A 25,907-nucleotide genomic window follows, 5' to 3' on the forward strand; every position below is an offset into this window, starting at 1 on the left:
ATTTAAAGAATTATACTATTTATTTTTACTTTAACATTTGTCTTGCTTAACTGATTAACAGAAACTATGTTATTTCGTTCAGTACTTTTTAGGTCCCGCACTATTCAAGTTACCCGTAATATCAAAGATATCCCATTTTACAGTACTACGTTGTGGGGTGTGTGCTTGGCAAACTAGCAAAGGTGCCAATGCCAAATGGTTCTATAAATGCCTTGTGGCCAGGAGAGTCTGCAGAGTTCGGTCAAACCACTTCGGAGAGCTTTCGTGAAATGCAATTGCATGAAAGGAACAAAAGGACCACACTACGACAGACTACACCATAGGTTGGGTGCGGTATGAAAAATCTAACTAACCAGTAAATCATCACTTGATTTGAATGGAAATGAATGTACGAAACTGTGTTTCAGACTACGGATAGCAAATAGGAATGAGAATGTAAATCTGTTGTCCTCAGCATAGGCTAGGCACAACCTTTATTCGAATATGTAAGGGGTACTAAAAGGAAAGGTTCTACTGTGAATTCGATTTAACAAGCACTATTTAAGCATAAGAGCGTAGCATTGAATAAATTAAAATCTATAGGGTGGGGGTTTAAATGAGGCGCCCTTGACGATGCTTGAAACATGTTAATAGGTCAACGACGAGGAATTGAATTTGGATTGAATTACTTTTTATTGAAGGGATTTTCTGCCGTAGGCAGGTTCATCCCCAAACAACGACGAAGAAAAAATGGTATTTCGTAACAACAAGTGTGCATGCTGCCGTGAGGCAGAACTACATGCTACCTATTGATTCCTATACCTTTTATACCTATTGATTCCTTTAAGATCCTGATCCTGCTATCATAATAAATGCGAAAATTCACGTCTTCTCAGTGAGTAGTTGTTAAACTTCAACTCAGCTGGTTAGCCGTAAACCATTAATATGTATGATTATAGTTCTTAGGTAATTCTCTGATTAGATAGATATGTGCTACCAATGACTATGTGCTAATTTTTTTTTCTTCTAAGCAATGGGGGGATAATCTGCTCAACAGACGCCGTGTGGGGTTGGGGACCATTTACTACATGCAAGCAGTAAACAGGACTACACCCCCGACCCACTAAACCATTTCCATTGCCGCCAAACCCTTCGTCTCTCCGGGACCACCAAGAAGGCATTGCTTCGGAGAGGGGCTATTGCACATCGCATCCTCCAGGTTAGCTGCGTAGCCATGCAGCAACGAACATCGATGACACGCTTAGGGGGGTCCACCAAGGTAGCATGCTGGCGCTTTGCCAGCTTCCCAGGTGGTCCTCACCTCCCGTTGTCCGCTGAAAGCGGGCAGGGTCAACCACTACGCCCGCGCCCAGCTGCACCGCAGGTATCAAGAACTGATACTGCGGGCTTCGCAATTTGACCTACTGAAGGCTCAGGCCCTATCAGCTAGCACCAGCTGGGATTGCTGACGAAGGGGCCTCCACCTGCCCCGAACAACCAGAGGCTCGTACCAACCCAGTAGGCCGGCGCCACGACAGCAGCGCTACCAGGATGTTCTCCCCGCGGCCACTTAATCGCTGTAAGGGTCGATTTCGACCGTAGGGCACCGGTTTGACCTACGTAGCCGACTGCGAACCCTTGGACCACCTGTTGTTCAGCGTCTGCACTAGCCACTCCTCGAGTCCACTCGCCACCTTCTTTGCAGTTCCGAGACGACGTGGGTGATAGCCGATGAAACGGCATTCCAGCCAAACTCGTCTTCACACATCCTCTGGACCAAATTGTCCAGAGTCGTGTCCCGACCGCATGTGGCTAACATGCGGTCACGCATTGTGCGGAAACGCGGGCACACGAACAAAACGTGTTCCGCCGTTTCCTCTAAACCTGCACAAACTGGACATTCGGGAGAACCCGCATGACCGAAACGGTGTAGATACTGTCTAAAGCAACCATGGCCCGAAAGGACCTGTGTAAGGTGGAATGTTAGTTCCCCATGGCGCCTATTGACCCAGATATCTAACCTCGGAATCAACCTGTGAGTCCACACTCCCTTGGTGGAACTGTCCCACGCACGCTGCCATTTGACCATGGAGGCCAGTCTGGCAGTCCTGCGTATGCCTCTTGTGCCGCGCATTTCGAAGCACTCTATGTCTTCCATGATAAGGATACCAATAGGCACCATACCGGTGATGACGCAGAGTGCATCGTGTGACACGGTACGGTACGCGCTCGCAACCCTCAGGCACATTAGCCTATAAGTACTCTCTAGCTTGCTACGGTAGCTCTTGGTACTTAAAGCCGTGCCCCAAGCCGGGCCACCATACCTCAGTATGGACGAGGCGACACTGGCCAGAAGCTTCCGCTTGCTGGCGTACACCGCAGAGCTATTGGACATCATCCGGGACAGTGCCACAATAGCTGTGGAGGCTCTCTTGCAGGCATAATGGACGTGGCTACCGAAGGTAAGCTTATCGTCGATCATCACCCCCAAGTGTTTGACGGAGCGCTTCGAAGTGATCGTGCAGTCGCCTACACTGATCACCGCTTGCTGCACCGACTTTCGGTTGTTGACAACAACCGCCTCAGTTTTGTGGTGAGCCAATTCCAGTTTCCTGGAGCTCATCCACTCCTCCACAATTGCGATCGAGTGGGCTGCAGTCAATTCCACTTCTTCGATCGATTCACCGTAGACCTCCAGCGTAATATCGTCGGCAAAGCCAACGATGACCACACCCGCCGGGAATTTTAATCTCAACACCTCGTCGTACATGACATTCCATAACACCGGACCCAGGATGGAACCTTGCGGGACTCCTGAGGTTATATGAAAGCTCTTCCGACCCACCTCTGTGTCATAGACTAATACCCGATTCTGGAAGTAACTTCCGAGAATCTTGTACAGGTACTCGGGTATCCCCAGACGCAGGAGCGCATCGGCAATAGCCGCCCAACTGGCACTATTAAATGCGTTCCTTACATCCAGAGTCACTACTGCGCAGTAGCGAATCCCCCTCCTCTTACGCTGGAGTGCTATCTCAGCGGTTTTCTTAACCGTCAGAATAGCGTCTACAGTGGACTTCCCTTTCCGGAAGCCGAACTGGTTGCTTGAGAGACCATTTACACTCTCAGTGTACCTCAACAGTCTGTTGAGGATGATCTTCTCGAGCACCTTCCCCGCCGTGTCAATCAAGCATATTGGTCTATACGCCGACGGGTCACCAGGTGGTTTCCCCGCCTTTGGCAATAGTACCAGGCTCTGCCTCTTCCACGCATCTGGAAATACTCCCTCGTCCAGGCATATCTGCATAGCAGATCTGAACATACCGGGAGCCTCCAAGATTGCGACTTTGAGGGCCAGGTTTGGAACTCCGTCCGGACCTGGTGCCTTCCCCATGCTTAGGGATTTTGCAATCCCTACAAGTTCCTCATCGGTTACTCTATCCTCATCGCCAGCCCCAATCCCCGGCTGTCCTACAAAAGGAGGCCATGGGCTAGGGTTGTGGCGCGGAAAGAGCCCCTCGATGATCCCCTCCAGCATCTGTGGAGATTGCTCCGTAGGAGCAATTGCACCTCTTGTCTTCGCCATAACGATCCTGTAGGCATCACCCCACGGGTTCGCGTTGGCACTCTGACAGAGTCCCTCAAAGCAGGCCTTTTTGCTTGCCCTTATCTCGGACATCAGCGCGACTTTGGCAGTGGTGAACACCGCCCGTCGTTCTTCACGCTCCTGCTCGGTACGTGCTCGCTGCATCCGTCTCCTGGCCCGTAGGCAGGCAGGGCGCAGGTTCGCAATAGCTTGAGTCCACCAGTACGTCGGTGGTCTCCCATTCCTAGGATGGACTTTTCTAGGCATGGTCGCATCGCATGCACGCGTAAGCACCGCTACCAGTTCGTCCCCGCTTAGGCCGAGTAGGTTACGCTCACGACGGAGCGCCTCCCTAAGTACTTCGTCATTGAAGTACGATGTCTTCCAACTACGAGGGCTTGGCCGTGACCTAGCCGCTTCCTCTACGCGCTGCCTGCTGTTGTTGTAGTCGATACTGTAGCGAACCGCCAGGTGGTCGCTGTGAGTGTAGGCATTGTCTACCCTCCAGTTCGAACTACTCGTTAGGCCAGGACTACAAAAAGTAACGTCGATAATCGACTCCGCTCCGTTTCGGCTGAAGGTACTTTTGGTACCAACATTAGCCAGATCGACATCTAGCACGGCCAGTGCCTCTAGCAGGATTTGACCTCGCTGGTTCGTGATACGGCTTCCCCATTCCACGGCCCAGGCATTGAAGTCACCCGCTATTACTACTGGCCTTCGCCCTGTCAACACGGTCATCATGCAGTCCAGCATCTGCGTGAACCGCTCGGTCGACCAACTCGGAGGCGCATAGCAGCTACAAAAGAGGACCCCGTTCACCTTGGCGATCACGAAGCCCTCGTAGGTAGTAGACACCAACTCCTGGACGGGGTATTTACCCGTCGTCCATATCGCCGCCATTTTTCCGGATCCATCCACGACCCAGTTGCCGTTGCCGGCGGGTACTCGGTATGGGTCCGATATGATGGCGATGTCCGTCCCCCACTCAGCAACTGCCTGGTACAGCAGTTGCTGAGCTGCGTCACAGTGGTTCAGGTTCAGCTGCGTTACCTGCACTGTGACTTTTCGTTAATGGCTCGTTTGAAGGTCGGGCACCTTGAGCCTCCCGTTGGATGATTGTTGTTCACGGACTTGCCGGAACAAATCAAGCACTTGGGAGGGTTCTTGCAGCCTAGTGCCTTATGACCTTCCTCACCACAACGCCTACACAACTTGGTCCTATCAGGGCCTTTACAGCCCCAGGACTTGTGTCCTGGTTCCCTACACCTAAAGCAGATCACCGGTTGCTCATGTATGTTCAGTGAGCATACTGACCAACCAACCTTGATCTTGCCTACCTTAGCGGACTTATTTGCGTCCGCCACAGGTAGGTGTACTAAGGCCACCTGAGTACCTGCCGGACCTTTCCGTAGCTGAACGGCAGCGGTGGGCACCTGAATCTCGCACTGTTGCCGCAGTGCTGTGACGAGCTCTTCTGCGTTGGTGATCTCGTCAAGGTTCATCACCTTCAGAGTCACTGACTGCGTCAGAGCCCTCACTTCGACACCCTCGCCAAGGACCTGTTCCGCCAAACTTTTGTAGGCGGCGCCCTTGCGCTCCTTGTCGCGCTTAAGCTCGAGAATCATTTCACCTGTACGAGTGCGTCTGACACTGCGTACGTCGGCTCCAAGATCTGCGAGCTTCGCGTCACTGCGCATCGCCTTCAGGACTTCCGAGTACTTGGACTCTTCCGTCTTGATGATGATCGCATCACCCTTTTCGCGCTTGGCACCTACCCTCCTACTTTTCTTAGGCCTGGTATCCCTGTGCTCCTGAACTTCCTGCTTCTCCTTCTTCTTCTTTCTCACTACGGTTGTCCAGGGGGCGTCCCCCCCCTGATCCGCCCTAACCTGTGGTGATTGAGGACCTCTTAAAGGTCGCAACCCCCTGTTCCCATCACTCCGTGAGGGGCCAGCCTTTTCGGGCCCACCCTTCTCGGCTTTCCGGGACGCCTGGCTGGGGTCCGATTTTCCGGCACTTCTGCCGGTTTTCGGGGTTAATATCCGCCTGGCCTTGCGAGCGCCGCCGGGTAGCTCCTCCCCTGACGGCTGCCTCGCGCGCTTCTGCGATTGCTTGTTGTAAGCATTCGCTTCCGCACTTTTGGGGCTACCCGCGAAGACGAAGGGCTCCGTCTGGGTAGACTTCGGCACCTTCAATTCCACGGGTTCTGCCGCAGCCACAGTCACCATGGGTTCAGCATGGTTCTGCTTGGCCGCCAACATTGACTTACGAAGTCTGAACAAGGCCTGCTTAAGGTCCTTGCTGATGTTAGACTTCGAGGACGCAAAGTCAATTATGGAGTCGAGCTGCTGTGCAGCCACTTCCATCGCAGAGAGCCCATCTCTACTTTTATTGATGGCCCTCATCAACCACGCTCCATCCATAACCTCACCCGATGCGTTAGCCGGGGATGAAATATGGTTTCCAGCACTGGCACTACGTGCACTGCTGCCTCCTCCTGCTTCCGCTCTCCTCAACGGAGACCTAGCTAACCCACTTCTTGCGAAGGGGTTCGCTTCCCTACTACTGCTACTACCTGCACTACTACTATTATTTTGATTTTGGTTTAAATTTGTATTCATGATTGGATCCCACGAGTAGCACGGGAAAAGAGGTCCACAACGCCAGAGCCCTGCATTAACGCGGTAAGGGACAAAATACTGTGAGGGGTGCCCAGGTGCCCCACAGGCTCCGTTAACGGCCGAACATCTTTTTCACCCCTTCGACCATTCATTCCTCAGCACGGTTTTTCGCATCACACCTTGAATTGGGGTTACCCCGTTTGGTGGACTCTTACCACCGGAACAGGTCGTCCGTAGTTCTATTCTATACGCCGGAACTACGCGGCTATGTGCTAATTAAACAAACATTAAATGTATTACACATTCCAATGAGCACTCACCCACCTTCCAAGATTCTGACGCTACTTCCTCAATGCTTTCAATTTCGAAAAGTCATCCTCCCACAGCTACCATATGGTATCAGTTGCAAAACACCGCTCGTAAAAATTTTCCATCATCCAATAACCTTAATGATCATTATCATTCTCACGTTGCTTCTTTTCAAAGAAAACCCAGGAATCACTTGCTCCTAATTTCATCGATTCGATTTTATTTTCATGGCCAAATCCATGTGGGAGCTTGATTTGCATAACATATTTGTGGCGGCGACGGCGGCATCAGCCACTCTAACGCTCTTGGAAAAAAATCGAAATACAGAGCACCTCTCAGTTCAACGCCTGCTCGCTAGGGGGTGGAGTTGAGAAAATCGTCACCCATTTAGGAAAGTGATACGATTGGAAAGTTTATGGTCTCACTGCGGAGTGTATCTACAGTTAGATAATTTACAAATTTCTTTGCATGACTGATGGCTAATGAATTGAATATGATTTAAATTCTTTTAACCTTTGCGACCCTGACCTATTTTTACAACAACATTTTTTCGATCTTTTCGATTTCAAGGAAATTTTGACATAACATCACAACACTATTCAAGTTTTGTAATCTGCACTGGGGACATCAGTCGACCGGTCGGTGTCGGATTTTTACGGATGGTTCGAGGGGTCTGTCCGGAAGGTCATTTAATACGTTTCCATAATTATTTTGCACGAATCACATTAAATTACAGTGTTTGAACTGAATTATAATGCCATTCTACACATATTTGTCCCGCTGTCCATAAGGTTTACCTAGAACATGGGTCAGGTAGGTGTAGAAGGGCAGTATAGACCATTGGTATTTTTGAACTCTTTAACTAATTTGGAATCATCCTGGCCGGTTCCGGATTCCCTAACACTGGTTCCTTGGGTATCAGTTGAGGACCAAATTTTGATCAGCACAACCATATCATGCGATACATCAATCTTCAAGATTTTGTGACATAATTGTAATACAATGCATATTGAGTAAATGTATTCAACATCTACAAGTACTTCCGTAATACTATAAAGCCGAATCCGGAACCCTAGAAAAGCACATCAATCCGATGTTGGCATACCGCAGGGCTGCCCAATGTACGACCTCATTTTGTGCGGCCCGCGGAGGGTTCGAAGATTCTTCTCAAATTTGGCCCATTGACTATCCTATCAACCTGAAATTAGAAATTTTTTAATTTTCAATTTAATATCAACTTTATAATTTATTTAAATTGTTTTGTTTCCTTTAAATCTTCTAAGCTACTTAATTTTAATTCATAATCTCAAATTATGTGTGTTTCAACCATGTTTCTACTACGACTTCTATCGGCATTCAAAAATGCAGCCTAAGCAAAACTTATGGACAAAGGGCTATGTTTCCATACATAATTTCACTAAATCATAGGCTAATATTATAACAGAATCCTGGAAATAAATTTTACCTATACCTGGGCGTTATTCACGCAGATTCCTTGACAGGATTATAAATAGACAGGCTTTTTACAAAATCTTGAACAGGTTTTTTTGAGAATTCTGGAAACGATTATCTCGGATAACATTGGCACAGATTTTTTACCAGAACTCCATAGACTTCTAGCCTGAATTTACTGGAAATACTTTTTAGCAGTGTTGATAGACTCACACTCAAATCTCAATCAATATGCTCTCCCGTGATAGCAAACTTATTAGAGATCTGCTTCGCAAATCTCACGCTTGAGATTTTGATGATTTCACTTTTTTTATTTTTCAATCACCTCAAACCGTAAAAAATGATTCAGTCGCAAAACCCGTCAAAATTTCTTGAAACCCGAATGTTGTTGCTTACGTTAGAAAGGATTAGTATAATTTTACAAGACTAACAAGAAATTATTGCCGTGTGTGAGTAAACTGTGGAAAAACGAGACATTTAGTCAAAAAGGTGCGCCAACTCATCCATGATTTTTTTGAATGGCAACTCACGCATGAAAAATCTCAAGCGTGAGTTATGAGAAATTGAGTTTTTCACTACACTGCTTTTTAGCACTCTCAACGATTTCAAGGTTGCATTTCGAAATGATTTTTGAGTGAGATTCTGAAGGAACCCTAGGCACGGCTCTTGTAAAATCCGGAAAATTCTGTCCAAGATTTTCGTAAAAGCTTGATCTGGATTTTAGCACATTTCGGGTCGGATTCTGACAAAATTAGAAGAATAATTTTTATAAAATACAGAGCTTTACTTGCACAGAATTGAAAAAAAATTGGAGTTGATTCTTCAAAATATTCTGCAAGAGATTATAAAATAGTTTTGAAATAAACTCTCACAGCATCCAGCAGAATGACTAGAAGGAATTTTCTGTTTTTCGATTTCTTCAAATGAAGTTTTGTCAGATTTTATGAACTTCATTTATTTACTTTTGTCAGACTTTATGCAAATATTGTTTTTTTTTTTTTAATTTGGCCCACGACACGAAATTATTTTTGTGATTTGGCCCGCGGTTCAAAAAGGTTGGGCAGTCCTGGCATAACGAATCATACGACACATCAATCTTCAAGATTTTTTTCTTTGAGTACCGTCGTGCGGGGTGACATTCGGCCATAAGGGTAACTTTGGGCCAAGATTTTTACAGCAAACTAAGGCCAGAGTGGCGAGCTTCAACAATACGTTATAAATAGCCACTGGATAGTCATGGATTAGTTTTTTGACACACGTACTAGCCATGAGATGCATTGAAAAGGGCGATCAAAGTCATCCCCTAGGCCCAATGTCACCCCGCACGGAAGTATGATGGAAATTGAATGATTTCTTGCAACCTAGGGCCATCTACAAGTACTTATGGAATATTAGAAAGCTGATTCCGGAACCCTGAAACAGATCATCAATCCGATGTTTGCAAACCCTTTTTCCATAAATATCCATGAAAATTTATAATGCCCAATTGCCTTAAACGTCTTTTTAGTGGTTTAACGATTTCAATTGATGATTTGACTTATCTAATAATGATTTCGATGAACTGTCTGGAATTCGAATCAAAGTGTCTGGAATATGAGGCAAAAGTGAGGAAGTGTCCGGAATAAAAATCATGGAAAAAGCATACATTTCGATTTATTTGAAATTTATCAAGTTGCGGATGCGTTTTATTTACCCACCATTCGAAAGTTAAGTGTTTCCGACACTCGATAACGCAGAAAAATCATAAATAATGATTTATTTTGTGTACTCTATGCTGTGTTATACTTCCCTGAGGCCTTAAGTGTCCGTAATATGAATCAAAACGGTACGACAAAAGAATATTTTTCGCCATGAGTAGGGTAACGGTCGTATTTTGGACCCCCTAAGGAAGTGATTTTTCATTTTTTCCCAATTAATTAATAGCACAGCGTAACCAAGTCAAAGAACATACCAAAATGTAGAGAAAAACTTCCTATACGAGATAAAAATGCCTATACAGGCATGTAGGATCCAAAAGGCGTCGAAAATAATTGAATTGTGATGCACTGTTTTTCATTATTTTGGACCCTCAAAGTATATATTTGGACCCCCGGCAATTTTTTATCGTTTGGCGACAAAGTTAACGGGACTGGTTGTGTAATATGCTTGCCCATAGTCTAATCAATCGATTGACAATGGAAAAGCGAGGAAATTCTACGCTTTTAGTTCAGAAATTAGAAAAAAGTTTTTGTTTACATTTGAAAAATTTCTGACGTGTTCAATTTCTGTATGTAACGTGTTGTAACGGTTGCATGGACGAACCAATTAAATTAAATTAATTTCAGATAAAATAAACACATTTTCCATGCACAAACGCTTGATGCAAGTGCGGAATGGTCCTATCTTTCCAAATGGCATGCGGATTATATTGGTCTTTCGATTTAAACTGGAAAATTTGCAGGAAAATGGCCCAGGGGTCCAAAATGTATTGGTTACCCTATAATATGATGCAAATTATGGTTGAATGTGTGAGTGTTGTCGACCAGTTTACATCGCTTTCGGTGGTTCTGTTTCAGAAGACCAATAGTGCAGATTTTAATGCTTAAAAAATACAAAAGATGGTGGTCCTTGATAGTTGGTTATAATAATTCTTCTGTGTACGATTTTGATTACCCTACACTTTTCTCACGATTCCAAATCGAAGAAAATACAGGTATGTTCCGTTTTTATCAACACAATCGGCAATTTTCAGTTGACAAAAACGGAACCGTGACAAAAACAGAAAAAAAATGTTTGTGTGTTGATAAAAACGGAATAATTTGTTGACGAAATCGAAACTTGACAAAATCGGAGCGTGACAAAATCGGAACGTGATAAAAAACGGAACATACCTGTATATTGTTTTTTTTTTCACCACCGCTTGGTCACAATGCACAGTGGTTCGAATCAGTTTTACGCGGAAAGATGCATTTTGAGCTTTAGAATGAAACATTAGACAAAAACGGTCTTCTACAAAGTTGTTTGTATTAGTTAAGCCCTTTGTTTGGTGTTATTGAAAATTAGGGTGGACCACATTTTCATAGAAATTGTGTAACTAACTTTCTTATTTGTAGAAATTGTATTATACATGCTTCAGCAAAGTTGTAGACCATTCAATTTCAAGGAACTTTGCCAAAAAAAGTTTTTTTGTAAATAACACATCTGAAAGTTTTTGATATAATATACAATTTCATTTTGTCTATTGAACGCCGTCAAAAGATATTTTTTATGTTTGCCCCAATCAGAGAAATTCACAATCAAAGTAGGCATGTTTTTGGGAGATAAACAACAATAACTCCTAAACGGAAGGAGATAGCGAGTTTCTTCACTCACCAAATTGCGCATTTTTCATAGCTCTAAAAGTGTTTCATAGACTACTTTGATGAGAAACTCGAATTGAAAACTCTAGAGCCAGAAAACCAGTTTTTTTCGGACCATCCTATGTCACTGCAGGAAAAAAGCTCTTAATCGGTCAATTTAAGAGATACAAAAAAAAATTTTTTTAGCAAAGTTGCTTAAAATTGAATGGTCTACAACTTTGCTGAAGCATATATAATATAATTTCTATAAATAAGAAAGTTAGTTACACAATTTCTATGAAAATGTGGTCCACCCTAATTTTCAATAACACCAAACAAAGGGCTTAACTAATACAAACAACTTTGTAGAAGACCGTTTTTGTCTAATGTTTCATTCTAAAGCTCAAAATGCATCTTTCCGCGTAAAACTGGTTCCTGGACCATAGTGCAATGGCGAAGAACTGCGAGAAGTGTTATCTTTCTATCAAGAGTGACTGTGAGTTATAGTGGGTGAAGGGAATTGCGCCAAATGGTTCCATGTGTAGGCATAACTGAAACCGACTTGGGTGCGTTATCCACAAATATCATGGATCTGCGACGCTTGCATAGTATTACTCTGCAAGATGAGCGAGAAAACACATGCCGATGTTACCACAAACACGGAATCCTTACGACCAATTGAAGATGAATGATCTATCGCCGATACTCTTGCCAATGTAAGGCAGCATCCATTTATTACGTAACGCTAAAATTGGCAATTTCTGGACCCCCTGCCCCCCCCCGTCCGTAACGCTTTTTGTATGAAAAAAATTCATTTTTTGTATGAGCCGTAACGCTTGAGCCTACCCCCTCCCCCTAGAGCGTTACGTAATTTATGGACGACCCCTAATCCAGAAACCAATAAACCCTTCTGTGCCGATACATTTTACGCTCGTGTCATCACCCATATCTCTCGATAGAACAAATAGGAAGATCTCTTGCAGACCAGTGCATACCGATCTGTCGAATAATTCTTCGCGTTTAACGGATAGCGAAACATTTGAAATGTACCTATCGAATATTGATAAGTGTGTCACCGAGAATGATTTTGATTCATGGTTTCACATACTTTTTTTTTCTCTCTTTATTAACGAGATTTTTAGCCCTGGGCTAGTTCATCTCGGGACCAACGGCTTTCCTTCCCTTCCGAAGGAAGTTGTCACTAAAATTTTTTAGTGACTAACTCGGGGATGGGATTCGATCCCAGGTCCTCGGCGTGAGAGGCGTGTGTTCTAACCACTACACCAGGTCCGTTCCCTATTTCACGTACTCTCAAGACTCCTGTATCTTGATGTTATGACGTAGTGAAGCTCGTTCCAAAACATAGGAATACTACCATATTGGACTACGTATCGTTTAAAGTAGTATTGAATGTGAAACTGAAACTAGTGATTTTTGAGCGCGTCTACTTGGCCTAAACAAATTAAATTTCGAAATTTTGTGCACATAAAAACGACAAATGGCCAATTTTACAAGAAAGCTCTAAGGTCATTAATGCGTAGAACTTATAAAACAGCAGGTTTAGAAGAAAGCTTTACTCCGGTTGGATCGTACGGCCAAACAGAAAAGGAAGCATATGAGGAGATTTATATTCAGTTCTGTGCGAAAAATCATGTTATTCAAGCCGTCACTCGATAACTGCGCAAGTGGTCCCAAAAGTGGTCATTTGACCCCCATTCGAAATCTGTCACATAATGTCCGAAAAATATCTGAACCACTTTATAATTCATTACATGGCATTTATTCACTTCTGTGTAGGAAATCATGAATCCTGAGTCGTGAAAAGGTATCAGAGCATGATATTTTGGAAATGTCCTTCTAGGGTTCCTACCGAAATAGATTCGGAGTTCAATCCGTCGTACTTAGAAAAAAGCTTGTGCGCATCAATGCGCGCGATTCTCGGCGTAGGAAAAAGTTCCTTTGATTGTATGGGAAGGGTTGGTAAAATGAAGGATATCATCTTGTGATTTGCTCTCGACTGTAATTCACCAGTATTTTAACGGTTTTCGGCTCTTTCAGTCTAGATAAGCAGCTAAAACGCCTTTTTCATCTACTTTCCTACGTTTCGGTGTATATTTCACCTTCTTCTGGGATTTAGAGGTTGCGTTTTGTTGTTGTGTATGTGTGTGTCTTGTCCGACATGCTGTCTACAGATTTTGATGATGGCGTCCCACTACGGTACATGCGTTTCGTTTTTGTTGGTCTTCACTGTTACTATAAAACTTTTTTGTTGGTATAAAAGCTCGCAAGGAAACAACTTTCGCCCGCACCTACGCTATTTATAAAGCTTTTCTCGGTTTTTATTGCCCGCGCACTACTGCTTATCGTATTAAAGCATTATAAACAGCGTAGGTGCGGGCGAAAGTTGTTTCCTTGCGAGCTTTTATACCAACAAAAAAGTTTTATAGTAACAGTGAAGACCAACAAAAACGAAACGCATGTACCGTAGTGGGACGCCATCATCAAAATCTGTAGACAGCATGACGGACAAGACACACACAGACTGAAATAGCTAAATTTTCACATATTTCTATCGCTAGCTGAAACCGATGCAAATCTTCATTTTACCTGCACTATGTGGGTAAAATGAACAGCTGTTGGTGATAAAATAAACATCATGCAAAAAACGTGAGCAAAACAAATATTTTTTTAAATTTTCATTGCATTCCCGAAAATATATCCATTAATGATTGTAATCCATTCAAAAAGAAATCTATTCTGTCAGATTTGACACCATGTCATGCCGATATTCACCTCACTGAAAAACCTCAAGACTCCCAAGCTAAAAGTTACTTTAGTTATAATTTTCAAAGGTGATTTTCTAAAATCTGAGTTTACGATGATATTTTTACTTCAATTGACCTCCGTATCAACCCGAACACTTCGAGTTGTGCCTTAAATCGTCCGTGCGTGATAAAAATTCAATGAAATTTGTTTTTTCTCGGTAAAAGGCACGGTGTTCATTTTACCACACCTGTTTTTTTTTTTTTTATTAGTATCATTTCAAACATTACATTCATTTCTTATATCTAGGTGTTCTGTGTTATTAGACAACACTATCATCCTAATTTGGTAAAACAAATTCATTTGCCGTAGCAGTTCAGTTTTTTTTTTTTTTTTTATAGGTGAGTTGATTTCACCTGCTTATAAGAGAAAAAAAATTTTTTTTTTTATATACTTAACCTAACTTAACCTAAACATATAACGCATTAATCGTGGCAATAGAAGATTGTAACGATTTTTGCCTGAAATTATCAATGATTGTATTTGACATTTGTTCCAATGTTTCAACATTGGATATTCTATGTAACTCATTGGTACTATACCAGGGAGGAAGCCTCAGAATCATTTTCAAAATTTTATTTTGAATTCTCTGCAGAGCTTTCTTCCTGGTATTACAACAGCTAGTCCATATTGGTACAGCATACAACATGGCTGGCCTGAAAATTTGTTTGAATATCAAAAGCTTGTTCTTAAGACACAGTTTTGATTTTCTATTAATAAGGGGATAGAGACATTTTACATATTTATTACATTTGGCTTGAATGCCCTCAATGTGATTTTTGAAAGTTAAATTCTTATCTAGCATGAGCCCTAGATACTTAACTTCATCTGACCAATTTATTGAAACCCCTCTCATCGTGACAACATGTCTACTTGAAGGTTTCAAATAAAGAGCTTTTGGTTTATGTGGGAATATTATTAGTTGAGTTTTGGAAGCATTAGGAGAAATCTTCCATTTTTGCAAGTATGAAGAAAAAATATCCAAACTTTTTTGCAATCGACTACAGATGACACGCAGGCTACGTCCTTTGGCGGAGAGGCCTGTGTCATCCGCAAACAAAGATTTTTGACATCCCTGAGGTAACTCAGGTAAGTCATATGTGAAAATATTGTACAATATTGGTCCCAAAATGCTGCCTTGAGGAACACCAGCTCTTACAGGAAGTCTTTCAGATCTAGAGTTCTGATAATTAACCTGAAGTGTACGATTTGACAGATAACTTTGAATTATTCTAACAATGTATGTTGGAAAATTAAAGTTTTTTAATTTTACAATCAAACCTTCATGCCAAACACTGTCGAATGCTTTTTCTATGTCTAGAAGAGCAAGACCAGTAGAATAGCCTTCAGATTTGTTGGAACGGATCAAATTTGTTACACGTAAAAGTTGATGAGTGGTCGAATGTCCATGGCGGAATCCGAACTGTTCATTGGCAAAAATTGAATTTTCGTTGATGTGGGCCATCATTCTGTTCAAAATAACCTTTTCAAAAAGTTTACTGATGGAGGAAAGCAAACTGATTGGACGATAGCTAGAAGCTTCTGCAGGATTTTTGTCTGGTTTTAAAATTGGAACAACCTTAGCATTTTTCCATTTGTCAGGAAAATATGCTAATTGAAAACATTTGTTAAATATATCAACTAAAAATGATAAGCTACTTTCTGGAAGTTTCTTGATGAGGATGTAGAAAATTCCATCATCGCCAGGAGCTTTCATGTTTTTGAATTTTTTAATAATAGTTCTCACTTCTTCCAAATCAGTCTCCCAGGCATTTTCGAAAACGTTCTCTTGATTGAAAATATTTTCGAACTCCTGAGTAACTTGATTTTCAATTGGACTAGTAAGTCCTAAATTAAAATTGTGCGCACTTTCAAACTGCATAGCAAGTTTTTGAGCTTTTTCGCAATTAGTTAGTAATAATTTGTTTTCCTCTTTCAATGCCGGTATTGGCTTCTGAGGTTTTTTCAAGATTTTAGATAATTTCCAAAAGGGCTTAGAGCCAGGGTCCAATTGAGAAATTTTATTTTCAAAATTTTTGTTTCTTAATTGAGCAAAACGTTTCTTGATTTCTTTCTGCAAATCCTGCCATATAATTTTCATAGCAGGATCGCGAGTGCGTTGAAATTGCCTTCTCCTCACGTTTTTAAGACGGATCAAGAGTTTAAGATCATCGTCTATAATCACGGATTCAAATTTTACTTCACATTTTGGAATTGCAATGCTCAGGGCTTCAACAATGGAATTTGTTAAAGTTTCAAGAGCATTGTCAATATCAAGTTTAGTTTCTAAAGGAATGTTAACATCAAGATTAGAGTCAACATACGTTTTATATATATTCCAGTCGGCCCGTAAATAATTGAAAGTGGAGCTGATAGGATTGAGAATCGCTTCTTGGGATATTTGAAATGTAACAGGGACATGATCAGAATCAAAATCAGCATGAGTAATCAGTTGGCTACAAAGATGACTAGAGTCGGTTAAGACCAAATCAATCGTAGATGGATTTCTAGAAGAGGAAAAACATGTGGGGCTATCAGGGTATTGAATTGAGAAATATCCTGAAGAGCACTCATCAAATAAAATTCTGCCGTTGGAATTACTTTGAGAATTATTCCATGACCGATGTTTGGCATTAAAGTCACCAATGACAAAAAATTTTGACTTATTGCGAGTCAATTTACGCAAGTCAGTTTGGAGCAAATTAACTTGCTGCCCAGAGCATTGAAAAGGCAAATAGGCAGCTATGAAAGTATATTTACCAAACTGTGTTTCAACAGAAACACCTAAAGTTTCAAAAACTTTAGTTTCAAATGATGAAAACAGTTGATGTTTTATACGCCTATGAATGATGATTGCAACTCCCCCACATGCCCCATCAAGTCGATCATTACGATAAACAAAAAAGTTAGGATCTCTTTTGAGTTTAGATCCAGGTTTTAAATACGTTTCGGTAATAACTGCTATATGCACGTTATTAACCGTAAGAAAATTAAACAGCTCGTCCTCTTTACCATTCAGAGAACGAGCATTCCAATTTAAAATATTTAAATTATTATTTGGATCCATTAGAAAAACGTAATCCAATAACAATTTGATTTGTAAATTTTACACCTACTTGGACTGCTTCAGTCATAGTGGTGGCTTTGAACATTGCATCAATCATTAGATTCAATTGTTCAGTTAGAAAATTAAAATCAGAGGCAGACATGTCATGTGATTTCCCATTGGAATTTCCGGTAGACGAAGAAGCGGAATTACCTGTGGCGGTAGGGTTTTTTCCATTTGATTTGAAACAAGTAGAATGGGTACCCATGGATCGAACAGGGGAGGAATTCGAATTTCCTGCTACGATATCGGCAAAGGATTTACCGTGGGTAGATACATTCGAAATTGAAAGATTCGAACGGCTACCCGACGGATTAAAATTAGTTTGTGAATGAGCATGATTATGATCTTCCTGATGGGTATGATTCATGATCAAGCGATCGTTAACTGAAAAATGAGCATTGTTCGATACTCTACCAGGCAAATTCCGGAAACGACCGTTATCGTAACGGATATTATCTTTCATCTGCCTGGCACGAGCCTCAATGACCCTTTTGCGTGAAGGACAATTCCAAAAGTTGGACTTATGGTTAGCCCCGCAATTACAACATATGAATTTGGTGGTATCTTCCTTCACTGGACAGACGTCTTTGGCGTGAGAAGAACCTCCGCAAATCATGCATTTAGCATCCATGCGACAATTTTTTGTAACATGACCCCACTTTTGGCACCGACGGCACTGAGTGGGGTTCTGGTAATTTCCTCCAGGTTTCTGGAAATGTTCCCATGTCACACGGACATCAAACAAAAGTTTTGCTTTTTCTAAAGCTTTAATATTATTTAGTTCTTTTTTGTTAAAGTGAACTAAATAAAATTCTTGAGAAAGCCCTTTCCGAACAATGCCAGATTGGGTTCTCTTTTTCATAATGATTACTTGGACTGGGGAAAATTCAAGTAAATCATTTATTCCATTTTTGATCTCTTCAGGTGATGTATAGTCACTTGAGAGACCTTTCAAGACAACTTTGAACAAACGTTCAGTTTTGTCGTCATAAGTAAAAAATTTGTGCTTCTTCTCTTCAAGATATTTGAGAAGAAGTTCACGATCTTTAAGAGTTTCCGGCAAAACGCGACAGTCTCCTTTCTTTGCGATTTGGAAGGAAACCTTGATTCCCCTAATGGAGTTCAAGATCTCCTGCCTAAATCCCTCAAATTCGGAACAACTGACCACGATAGGCGTCACTCTTTGCTTCCTCACTTGAATCAAAGAGCCTGGGCTAGAGGCTGCTTCGATTTGGTGTTCGGAAAATTTGTCTAGAGCATCAAACTGATTGCTCATTTCGATACAATTATTCATTTCACCCTTGGAAGAAACTTCGCATTCCGGGGAAGCGTCATTTCTTCCATTCTTGCCACGTGTAGTGACAGTTTTAAAACCCACTTTTTTGGAAGGAAGTAGTGAATTCAGAGATTCACCCTTCCTTTTGTTAGTTGTTGATACCATGTTTAGTTAATAAACGAGAAAGACGTGACCTTCGAGAGGTTTTTTCCCTAGACGGTGTCCAAGAAGGATTACCACCGCTAGCTTTCGCCAACGGGTCCAACGAAAAATCGAAGGCACGGGTCCAAACAAGGATCGTAAAGGGATCAATAGTAGAAAAAATAGTACTGAAAAGTACTGTTTAAGTAGCACTGAAAAGTACCGTTTTTAATTTTAGCACTGAAAAGTACTGTTTGTGTAGCACTGAAAAGTACTGTTTTATTGCTTTAGGTAGTTTTTAAGAAAACTTCCAAGAGCAGAGAGAATTCGTGTACGCACAGCACGAAGGTACGATGCGCACTGATACCACACCTGTGTATTTTACCACCACTTCCCTTATTGTTTTCGCTGCACCGTGATTATATGTTTGGGCTGAATTTTGATGACTAATAATGAATTTTAAAGGAAATTAATATATTTCATCATGCTGAAGAAATGGAGGGAGATGCTCGTAGATCTGTATTTTCTAGTAAAATATTTTATTATTACGTTCATGTGTTGTATTTCGATCACCTACTATATCACAGTGAACCGTTAGCTGTGAGATGAATCTGAAAACTGATTGCGACAGAAATGATAACGATACGACGAATAGGGAAACTGGCAAGTAATGATTTCATTGCATTATTGCCAATAATCGATCAAAATCTTATTGTACAGTCACCCCACAGTTATGGATAGCACACAGATATGGATCAACGAAAATATCTCATCAATTAGAGTTGCATTTACGCAGAACACATTTTACCTACGTGAACCATAAATCTGTACAGCATCGCAATCAATTACAATATACTAAAGCATATTTTTTTCCGTCCGTAGGAAATAAAATGTCAACCGTATTCCCAAAAGCGTTGTTTCATAACTGTGGGGCATTTGGACCTAAGCCCAAACCATCACCGAATTTGAAATTTTATATAATTGTATAAATCAAAAATATACACCTTTTGTGATTTTTCGTACAGCCAGCCTTTAAAGCTCAAATCTACAACTTTGCTGGAGATACCATAAAAAATGAAAATATATTTTTTTCTAATTATTTCATTTACCTATTGAATTTAAAAAAAATCGTCGAACCGTTACTGCTATCGAATTCGTGATTAGTTTAAATTGAAGTTATGTCTGAAGAACTGTAAAAATTTGATTCAAATCAGTCTATGAAATCGCCAAAATTAACCATTTCAAATGGAAAATCGAAAAAGTTGCAAATATATTGTCGAACAGGATTCAAAATAATTAAATCTTCAATCATTTTTTAATGCTTGGGCATTAGAGGAGTTTCTCATAACTCGAGACCAGTCTTAGTTTTCATTCGAATGAGCTCAAATTTTGGAAGGATACTCAGAATTTGATCTTGAATCGAATGAAAGGTGTGGAACAAAAACGATTTTTTGAACCGCTTTAAGGCGCTATCCACAAATTACGTAACGCTCTAAAGGAAGGAGGGAGTAGGCTCTAGCGTTACGGTTCATACAAAAATTTGAAATTTTTCATACAAAACGCGTTACGGACGGAAGGAGGGGGTCGAAAATTGCAAATTTTAGCGTTACATGATAAATGGATGCTGCCTAGTACACTGATAGGCAAAATAAAGTGCCCACCTTACCAGTTTTCGTATTTCTCTCATTGATTTGGTTCAAATTAAAGTTAACACACTTAAATCTTTTTTGATATTTTATTTTTGATATTCTTTTAAAGTTGCACTTACGAAATTTTGATAAAAAAAAGAATTTTACTCAAAGAAAAAGAAAATAAATTTGTATTGGAAAAAAAAATAGTGACAAAATAAAGTGCCCACTTTCTTCTTGGCCCCAGAAAAGATGATTTAAGGAAAATAAAAAGCAATTTAATAGTTAATGTGTCCTCCTTTAGCCTTAAGGACTTGCTGAAGGCGCTTCGGCATGCTTTTCACCAGGTTTTGTAGGTGTTGTGGTTCTAGTTCTTCCCAGGCGCGCTCCAAGGCCTCAAAATAATTATTTTTGTTGGTAACACCAGTTTTTTCAACCCTGGCATCGAGAATGGCCAACAAATTCTCGATGGGGTTGAGGTCTGGGCTTTGTGGAGGCCATTCCAGCGGTTTAATCCGGCAAGACCGGAAGAAAGACTTGGTCTTCTTGGCAGTATGCTTCGGGTCGTTGTTCTAGAGAAATATGAATTTCTCTTCGAGGTCCGTCTGGATCAGCGAAACCTCCAGATTTTCCCGCAAGATGTTGATGTAGGAATCTGCCGTCATTATTCCGTCGGTTTTCACGAGGCTTCCTTCTCCACTCCATGAAAAATACCCCCAGACCATCACATTTCATCACATCACACCTCCATGCGTCACCGTTCTTTGGATGTAGCGCTCCTGAAGCTCGAGCTGTTTAACCGAAAGCGGCGGGCTCGTGTGTGGTGCAGAGGCACTTTATTTTGCCTATCAGTGTATGTATCTCAAGCTACTAATGATTTGGAAGACAGATAAGTTCAGAACAGTTGCTTATACGCTGCATGTCTGCACAACTCAACAAACTGCCACTACCCAGTTAACAGGTGATCGTAAATAATAGGATATAAGTGTACAAACGTGGAGACAATATACGTACATTTTTCATGCAGTCTAATGGCGCATGTGCGTATATCGCCTCCACGTTTGTAGTTATATGCGCTATCGCATACGAGTTTGTGTTTACTGGGTAGATTGAAGCCTTCTATTACAAACTCATAAATCTCAAGTTTGAATTATGTTTGTAAAATTGTTCAATTGTTCAAAGGCTACAAATGTTTTGTTTAGTTGGTTCCATATTTTGTTGGTAGGAGGCGATAGTGAGCATTAAAATCAAGAACTCGGTTCTCCGACATTACCCGGAAAACCATTACCCGGAATGCAATTACCCGGAAGACCATTAACCGGAAAACCATTTACCGGAATGAATCATTTACCGGAAAACCATTACCCGGAATGACCATTTACCGGAAAATTGTATCTCCATTTCTCGACTTTTTTCATTAACTTCCTTTTAACCGTTTTACGGTCATTCAGATCAGTATGGTGACTTAAAAATATTTAAAATAACCACCAACGATAATGGACAGGGGAGGTTCTTCCTTCAACAAATAAGCATCGAAAAGGAGTCCAAGATATCTTCATACTTGATTATGTCAATATGCACCATCTTCATATATTTGCATTTCATAAATGATTCACCCTTCTTTCAAAAATGAGTTGTTCTTTCAACTTATCTTTTTACCTTGTCGTGGCTGAACTGGCTAAATTTGGCTACAACTATGTAATTTTGCTTTTAACATTCTCTAAGTATCGAATTGGTAATAAATAAGCATGATTAGAATTTTTAATACGATTGGTTGTGCTACTTTTCGCCGAATGTCGTTTCCGCAAACATCAATCAACCGAATGCAAATTCCCCGTACATCCCTTCTTCTAGAATGACCCATTTCGGGTCATCTGAAATTCACCCTTCTTTATTTGGTTGGCGGTTCTTTCTAGTTCCACCGATTTTTGGTTTAGTATGTCGATGTGTTTAATCGAAAATGATCAAATATCTTTTTCTGCTTTTGATTGATTATTGTTTTTTCTAGTGTATTGCCCTGGCATTGAATTCGGGATACAGACAAATAGCACAGAGATAGAGGGGCCCAGATAGCCGTAGCGGTAAACGCGCAGCTATTCAGCAAGACCAAGCTGAGGGTCGTGGGTTCGAATCCCACCGGTCGAGGATCTTTTCGGGTTGGAAATTTTCTCGACTTCCCAGGGCATAGAGTATCTTCGTACCTGCCACACGATATACGCATGCAAAAATGGTCATTGGCACAGTAAGCTCTCAGTTAATAACTGCGGAAGTGCTCATAAGAACACTAAGCTGAGAAGCAGGCTCTGTCCCAGTGGGGACGTAATGCCAGAAAGAAGAAGAAGAAGAAGACAAATAGCACAATCAAAATTCAAAGAAAAAGTAGATCTATTGAGGTTCAATATTTCGGAATCCAAAGATAAACGCCACAATGGCGTATAGTGTTCCTACATTCGATCACCAAAGCGCTCTTAGTTTTCGTCTTGATTTTTTTAGCTTTCCTCAAACCACAAAACTGAAATGAGAATTGCACTGTTGTATGTCGCTTCCTTCACAAGATCAGTGTTTCTTTTCATCGGCAGGCATTTAAGCGCATCGTGTCGAGTGTGGGTTCGATTATCGCTTCAGCAATTGAAAGTTTTCGTCAGGAATGTTTCTCGACTGTGCCACTGGAGCATGAATGTCCGTTGTCCAGTGTTAAGTTACAGTCAGCTACATGGCTGAAGACGGTGTCCGTTTATTTTTATAACTTCAAACATTTTAAACATTTTTAAATGCTGAGATGTTCCATTTACTCAAATGTACCCTACCATATTTGTGAGGCGTTTTATCCGATTTGTATTGTAACGTAGTCAATTTGGCATCAAATATGTATAAGGTAAATAAAAATATTTAACAACAATTCAACAATTAACGTTAAATATTAAAACTTTAGGACATAATTTTAAGACATAGTTTTCCGATCTATATCAGGTGATTCTTGTCTAGTTAAATCGCCAGAAAAAAAATACATGTTCAATCAAACTTTGGTATCGTAATATTCGTGAGAGTGAGGTAGAATCCGGAAGCCTGGTGCTGAGCATCAATGAAAGAGAATAAAAATTGTATACAAATGTACTGATAAAGGTCGTCGAAAATGGAACATTTGGTTTTCCGGGTAATGGTTCATTCCGGTAGATGGTGCATTCCGGTAAATGGTTTTTCCGGGTAATGGTACATTCCGGTAAATGGTCTTCTCAGGGTGGCCAGTGAAAAGTAAATTTCAAATTCCCGGTTTTCTCCCGGTATTTTCCCGATATTTCAAAAATATTCCCGGTTTAATGATATGCTGAGAAACGTATATTTTTACGATTTTTTTATCATTTCAAACTACTTTAAGTACGATTTTTTTTTGTCATACACCAATACATTCCTATTAGGGGTAAACGGAATCAGGCTGCGCATTTTCAGGGCTTATATTGTTTCTGCTAAATTTCAGCTTGATCTATGAAACGATATTTTACGTTGGTCATTTTAAGTAATTGTAGGATTTGTTATCAAAAAGTTTGATCATTGTTTATATGATGGGAATGTTTTTGAAAAATTTGATAAACTTTCCCATAAGTCGTTTCCGATAAATGATTGAAATAATATTTTTCGTAAAATGCCAACAACTTATCTTTAGCAATAAAGAAGAGAAAAAACTACTAATTGAACTTTAACACTTCACTTTTGCAAAAAAAATAAAATACTAAAATCACTAGTAAGGCGAGAAAATACCTTTAAACTCTAATATGTTGCTTATCTTGACAGATAGGCTTATTTCGTCTGCGACTTACAGACTTCTTCAGTGTCGAGTGCTCGACTTAAAAGTGTATAAATTTAATAAAAAAGAAGTATTGAATCATAGAAAGTTGTAAATGCAATTAATTTAACTTCAGCGAATTGCAAGCTTGCTTAGAGCAATGTAATTGATAACACCCAAAAATTGTAGTTTGAAACATGGAATGCTTCATGAAACTTTATAAATAAAAAGAACTTTTCGCAAGATGTTTCTTCATTTCAAGTTTTTGATTTACTGGATAATTATTGACTGGATTAGAGCAAGTGGTAACATTTATATAAAGAATATGTTTAAAAATACTACCCCTGACTTTATTGATTAACTTTAGATTTGAATCCAGCAGCTAAAGTAGGAATCCTCAAAAAATATAAAGATTGGGCTGGTTGAAACATCACTTGGTAGGGAACTGGATCCAATTCTTGGCACTTTTAATTCACTTCGGCGGTGGGATCTTTTGAAAGCTACTGAGCCCATATTTGGCCACAAAATGCGATGTAGTGAAGTGCTTCTTATTGAAAAGTTTCAGAAGCCGAGAAAACCATCCCCCATGCCAAAGTGCCTAACTAGCTCTGCACCCTATGCAATATTTTCCCGGTGGTAATGAAAATTCCCGTATATTTCCCGGTTTTCTCCCGGTGATTTGAAATTCCCTGCTTTTTCCCGGTTTTCCCAATTTAACGGTGCGCTGGTCACCCTGTCTTCTGGTAAATTGCATTCCGGGTAATGGTATTCCGGGTATTGGTATAGAATCCAAGAACTCATATTTCTCAGGATTCAGATCAAATGCTGGTGTTTTCAGTAAAGTTGCAGATTAAGCCAAGAACAATTAGTAGTACGGAATAGTATCACTAAGTGGCACTAATGAGCATAAAATATTTCAAACCCATATGCCTCAAGATTCTTAACACTTCGCCGAAAATAGCTACAACTAAGTTATCTGTATTTAAATACACAAGATCTTCAAATATTCAGCTCACTAGCTCCCCCGAAGTTTTATAAAATCGAACTAATCAGAAATGTACCGCAAGGGCTGCCTATTACCGTACCGATTTATAGAAAAGTACCGGCAGATAAAAAAGTTTTAAATTTTCAATGCTCACTACCACCTTTCAATGGCAGAATAACGTAAAGGCACATAGTCCTGAACCTAACGAACAATTTTACTGATAATATTGGCTTAAAAGCTGTGTTGCAGCGTACAGCGTTAAGTGTATCTAACGTACAACTTTTCCGGAAACAACAGCATTCTATCATAACTTCATAGGCCATTATTTAAATTTTTAATGCTCACTAGCGCCCCCTAGTTGAAGAATGTTGAACTAAGCAAACATGTAGTGTATAACCACTAGACTCATGAGCAAATTTGCGGAAGACATCAATATTCTAAATCATCAGAATTTCGGAACATCCTAAGATCTAGTCATATAACGCCATAAGTGCTTAGGGGATTCAAAAAACCATGTTTTTCATCTAACGCCATCATTCGGTAAAATTTCCAACTAACCAATGTGTAATCTGAGAGACAGAAGACAGCAAGCTTTGATTGCAAGCCCTAAAAGTCAAGGGAACCTGTCACCAACTGTTACTGAAAAACCGCACATTCGAAGAGCAGAGCGTTAAAACCATCAAAATTCAAATGAACGTAATGTTTTTCAATGATATCATATTTTCAAAAGTTGATTACCTAAATATAGTTGTGTGTTAAAAAACTACTATTGATATATTTTGTATTCTTATCCTTTTTCATAGTGAAAAACATGGTTTTGACCAAAATAAGTTTATCTGACCGTTGTTCACAACCCAAGAATTAAATAAAGAAGCCAAAGGCAAGAAAACATGTTAG

General features: G+C 40.6%; 1 protein-coding gene across 1 annotated transcript in view; it reads right to left on the reverse strand.

Annotated features, from left to right (window-relative positions):
* Positions 1-25,907, reverse strand: part of LOC110675192 — a 40,327-nt gene that overhangs the window by 10,559 nt on the left and 3,861 nt on the right. The gene's annotated exons all lie outside the window — the stretch shown is intronic.

Source organism: Aedes aegypti, chromosome 2 (genome assembly GCF_002204515.2).
Source record: "Aedes aegypti strain LVP_AGWG chromosome 2, AaegL5.0 Primary Assembly, whole genome shotgun sequence".
Classification (NCBI taxonomy): domain Eukaryota; kingdom Metazoa; phylum Arthropoda; class Insecta; order Diptera; family Culicidae; genus Aedes; species Aedes aegypti.